General features: G+C 48.4%; 1 pseudogene; it reads right to left on the reverse strand.

Annotated features, from left to right (window-relative positions):
• Positions 1-1,705: 1,705 nt before the first annotated feature.
• Positions 1,706-5,142, reverse strand: LOC135876737 (uncharacterized; annotated as a pseudogene).
• Positions 5,143-5,606: the final 464 nt, after the last annotated feature.

Here is a 5,606-nt window from a genome sequence, read left to right on the forward strand (position 1 = left end):
ACCTAAACTGCCCATGCTGCAATTTAAGCTCATTGCTTCTTGTCCTATCCTCAGAGGTTAAGGAGAACAATTTTTCTCCCTCCTCCTTGTAACAACCTTTCATGTGTAAGAGGAAGAGAGCCTGAGACATAAGCCCTTGTATCAGAGGCCTGGTATGAGGCAGGACCTGCTCACAGAATCTGGCAAGAATAGGGCTGATATTACAGAAATACACATTCCTGAGAAGTGCTAAGCACAGAGTACTCACGCAAACACATCCTGATATCAAGTGCTACCAGAACATCCCGATATCAAGGATGGTACAAAAACATTCCCCGAGGATAACAGGAACACACTGACCCCTCCTAAAAGATACGGTCAGGATGACAGTACATAACTTGTTTCAGGGCTGGCCTTACCATGAGGCAAACTGAGGCGGCCGTCTCAGGTGCCAGACTGTGTGTGTGTGGGGGGGGGGGGACGCCACCAAGACCCAGGGAGTAGAAAATTGTGTCTGCTGCTGGTGCATAGGTATTCTCTCTGCTCTAGATGCACAGAGATGGCGGAATGCTGTGCTGGAGGAAGGAGGGCACAAGAGACATAACTGGCAGGCAGGAGAAAAGGTGAGAGGGAATAACAGAAAGCTGCAGGAGCTGCAGGGAGAGAGAGGAGGAGCAGCCTCTTATGTACCTCTCTAGCCAGGGCCGGCTCCAGCATTTCTGCCGCCCCAAGCAAAAAAAAAAAAAAAAAAGCCGCGATCGGCAGCAGCAGTTCAGCGGCAGGTCCTTCGCTCCCAGAGGGAGTGAGAGACCTGCCACCCCCGAATTGCCGCACGTGCCACCCCTCTCCCTTGGCCGCCCCAAGCACCTGCTTGTTAAGCTGGTGCCTGGAGCCGGCCCTGTCTCTAGCACCCCCAGGAGCCTGGACTGATTAACACCAGCTTCTCAGGGAGCTTCCTATTTCCTGCTGCTTCCCTGAACCCACTTGAGGAGAACAGGCAGTCAACTGAAGTAGTAGGAGCCAGTTAAGCCCTTAAGATGCTGATATCTTCCCTCATTCAGGCCCTCTACCAGCCTGCTTATTTGTCCCCTTCAACTGAGTGTTGAGAGCCACTATAGCTGGCACAGAACAGCAGTCATGAGTGAAAGAAGAAAACACCCCTCTGGGGCAGCATTCAGAAAAAGAAAGAAAGAAAAGGAAGCTTTTCTATCTAAGTAGGAAGGAGCTCTCCTGAGATACAGACACAATTGTTCACGGTGAGCCTTCCAGCCCCAGTGAGGATGTGAGTGGTGAGGAGATGCCTGATCTTCCAGTTAGTCAGAGTGCAGGTGACCTGGCAGCTACTCTTGGTAGTCCATCGATCCGATGATGACAAAATCTGTGCAGGTCATCAATTGTTGGTCTCATGGTGTGCCCTCTGATGACTGTACAAGCCAATTCTAGAGGTGCACATTTTGCTGCAGATGGTGCATGGGAAGTTCGCGGTCAATGGATTGTGCGCTGCTGATGCTCTGTGACGTCGTTCGCGTGCCTCTTGTAGACGTCGGCAGCGGTCTTCCTCAAAGGCGATGCAGGTATTTCTGACTGTTGCATGCCACTGTGTTCTGTCGCTGGTGGCGTCCTCAAGGTCCCTAGGTTTGATACTGCTGTACTGCAGATTGGCTTTGATGGTGTCCTTGTAACGTTTCCGTGGACGACCTATATGCCGGATGCCCTGGGAGAGCTCACCATACAGAAGCTGGCGGGGGATTCTATTGGCATCCATGCGGCTGACATGACCGGTCCAACGTAGCTGTGACTTCATGAGCATCATTTCGATGCTTGTCATCTGGGCTCTCTTGAGGACCTCGAGATTGGGCACTTTGTCTTGCCAGCGGATCTTCATGATGTTGCGGAGGCAGCGCATGTGAAATGCTTCGAGCTGCTTGATGTGACGCCTATATAGTGTCCATGTTTCGCACCCGTACAAAAGAGATGAAAGAACAACAGCTCTGTACACAAGCAGTTTTGTTGACATCTGGATGTTGTGGTGATTTAAAACTTTGACACGCAGACAGCCAAGTGCCTGGCTTGCTTTGGATATTCGTGCGTTGATCTCATTATCCAGTGATCCATCACTGGATATGACACTACCCAGGTATTTAAAGTACTCCACTACTTTCAGCTGAGTGCCGTCAATGGAGATACTCGGCACAGAAGCATTTGATCCAGGTGCAGGTTGATGGAGAACTTCTGTCTTTCCGAGGCTGATAGTTAGTCCGAAAAGTTGCGAGGCCTCAGCAAACTTGTTGACAATGTGCTGAAGATCATTTTCAGTGTGAGCCATGAGGGCACAGTCGTCAGCAAAGAGTGTCTCAAGAAGGAGTTTCTGCACTGTCTTAGTCTTTGCATTCAGGCGACGGAGGTCAAAAAGTGAACCATCGTGCCGGTATTTCAAGTATATACCTCGGTCCATATCTTTCGTTGCATGGTTAAGGACACATGCAAAGAACAGGTTAAATAGGACAGGAGCGAGAACACATCCTTGTTTCATGCCGTTGGTGATGTTAAAGGGGGCTGATGTGGCTCCATCAGACAATACTTCGCTTGTCATGCTGTCATGAAAAAAGGCCTATAATCTGGGCAAATTTTCTTGGGCAGCCAAGTCGTGTTAGAATGGTCCAAAGGGCTTCCCTGTTGACGGTATCAAACGCCTTTGTCAGATCTATGAAGACAGCATACAGGTGCATGTTCTGTTCAATGCACTTCTCTTGTATTTGTCTGACAGCAAACACCATGTCGACTGTGCTCCGGCCAGGTCGAAAACCACATTGACTTTCAGGTAGATTTGCCTCGGAAATACTGGCTATTAGGCGGTTCAAGATGATGCGTGCGATGATCTTCCCTCCAACGGAGAGGAGGGATATGCCTCTATAGTTTCCACATTCTGCTTTGCTGCCTTTGTTCTTGAAAAGAGAGACAATAGTAGCATCGCGGAGGTCCTGTGGTATGTTTTCATCCTCCCAGATGTTGATGATCACGCTTGGAATGCTGCTAGTGCTGCTGGACCTGCTGCTTTGTATATCTCTGCTGGTATCCCATCTTTTCCAGGAGATTTCCCTGAACTCATCTGGCTAATAGCTTTCTTAATCTCATCTATAGTAGGCGGAAAGTCAAGATCTGTCAGAGCAGGTTGTTGTGGAATTTCATTGAGGACAATATTATTCATGGTTGATGGTCTATTAAGAAGGTTGCTAAAGTGTTCTCGCCATCTTTCGTTGATGCCTTCTTTATCTTTAATCAGCGTTGTGTTGTCTAATGAGAGCAATGGGGTGGTCCTTGGTTTAGAAGGTCCATAGACAGTCTTAATAGCACTGAAGAACATCTTTAAGTTGTGGGTCTCAGCATAGTGCTCAATTTCTTTGGCTTTGCTCTCCCACCAGTTGTCTTGTATCTGACGGAGGTCTTTCTGTGTTTTGCTCTGAAGGTACTTGAAATAGTCCCGCTTAGAGACTGAGGAGGGGTCATTCTGCCATTTGATAAAAGCTTTTCTCTTTACTTCCAGTGCTGAGCATATTTCTTCTTGGTTCTCATCAAACCAATCCTGATTGTTCTTTTCTTTGGTCCAAGAGATGTTGCTGTGTCAGTCACTATCTGCTTGAACTGGTCCCACTTTTCAGTTACAGTACTGATCAGTTGTCCGTGGGATGTCAGTTTGTCATCAAGACTCTTCTGGAATTTGTTAAAACATTGAGCATCCTTCAGTTTGGCTATATTGAAAGCAGGTCGCACATGCTTCGGGCGTTTGTGCCGAGAAGGAACGATGTAGAGTTGAAGAGACGTCCTGACTAATCTGTGATCTGTCCAGCACTCTGCACCTCGCATTACTCTATTAATCAGTACGTCTCGGATGTCTCGCCTTCTAACAATGGCATAATCTATCAGATGCAACTGTTTGGACCTAGGGTGCATCCATGTCGTTTTGTATTTGTCCGCTTGTCGGAACAGAGTGTTAGTAATGGTCAGGTCATTTTCAGAACAAAGACTCAAAAGGAGTAGTCCATTGCTGTTCATTTTGCCTACCCTATGTGGCCCGATTACTCCTTTCCAATTCTCGCTGTCAGCCCCGACTTGGGCATTGAAATCTCCAAGTAGGAGTAGTTTGTCTGTTACAGGTGTGGCCTTGATCAGTCTGTCGAGATCTTCATAGAATTGTTCCTTTGAGTTGTCAGAGCATGTTAAAGTGGGTGCATATGCACTGAGGATTGTGACATGACGTTTGGCATTTAGTGGGAAGCGTAGCTTCAGCAATCTTTCATTGATACCCACTGGAAGGTCTGGGAGTTGATGCATCAATAAGGTTTTTATTGCAAGACCAACTCCATGTATTCTATCCTCTGTCTCAGTCTTACCCTTCCAGAAGAAGGTGTAACCACCTCCTGGTTCACTCAAGAAACCTTCCCCAGGCAATCTTGTTTCACTTAATGCCGCTATATCGATGTTATAATTGACTAGTTCTCGAGCAATGAGAGCTGTCCTTCTCTCAGGTCTTGCAACAGCTTCTCAATCCATGAGGGTACGAACATTCCATACACCAGTGGTAAGTTTTCTCAAATTTTTCTTTTGGTTTCAGCCGCAGATTGGGTTAAACTGCCAGCCACGGCTTGCTGGCCAGTTGTTGTTGTAGGGCAGGCAATTTTTAGCCCACCTTTTCTAGGCCCCTCCCTTACTAGGGTGAGCAGTGCTGTCCTGAAGAGGGCTGCTCAGATGCCTGGGATGCTGCCACCTATCCACAGACCGCCTGCGTGCAGGATTGGGACTACGACTCCCAGTGGTAACCTCCACCTGTCGCTTTGCCCCTCCCCCATTGCCGCAGGACTTGGGTGGTATGATGATAATGTTTGATGATTTGCACAGGACCTGTGCGTGAAGCTTTTTAAGTGGTAGAGCCGTTGCACAGGAGCAATCCCACTCTCTCAACCTTAGAAGCCAGTCACCAATGGTACGAAAAATCATCACGACTGGTAACTTCTTTGGTTGCAGTGGATGGCCTTGACGTCTTTCATGCCTCGTCAAGCCCTTCGCTTTCCACAAAACATTGCAAAACCGCCTTCTTGGCCGTTGGATCTTAGTGATCTCTTTCGCCCAGTCCGCCGGAGCTGACGTCGCATGTGGGGTAGGCATATCCCTAATTCACTGAGGGTTTGAATCCCATCAGTTACACTCCCCTGGTTTGGCCGGCCTGTCGAAGCCATTGCCCGGCGTGTGGCTGCTGCGCATGCTGCAGCTACTTGGAGCCACAGGTGAGAGCTGAGTGACAGATGGGGACCAAAGTGGACGGACTACCCCCAAAGGGGTACGACAAGTCCCCCCATCAGAGGTACTACCCCTCCCTGGCCACCCCATACACCTACTACAGCATCCATATCTCCATCTCAAATGGATGTAACCATGCACATTCCTGAAGAAAAGTGTAGATAAGAGAAGAGTGTGGTGGAGGTGCAAGAAACAGCTGCTGCTGAGTTTAGTTCCTTAAGTCTAGATGATCCAGGACTGTGGACCCACTTGAGCAGTAGCCTGATGGACTTCCTTGTACTGCATGGGCCACAGCAAATGAAAAACTTCATGTTCCCCAAAGACAATGAAAA

Source organism: Emys orbicularis, chromosome 1 (assembly GCF_028017835.1).
Source record: "Emys orbicularis isolate rEmyOrb1 chromosome 1, rEmyOrb1.hap1, whole genome shotgun sequence".
Classification (NCBI taxonomy): Eukaryota; Metazoa; Chordata; order Testudines; family Emydidae; genus Emys; species Emys orbicularis.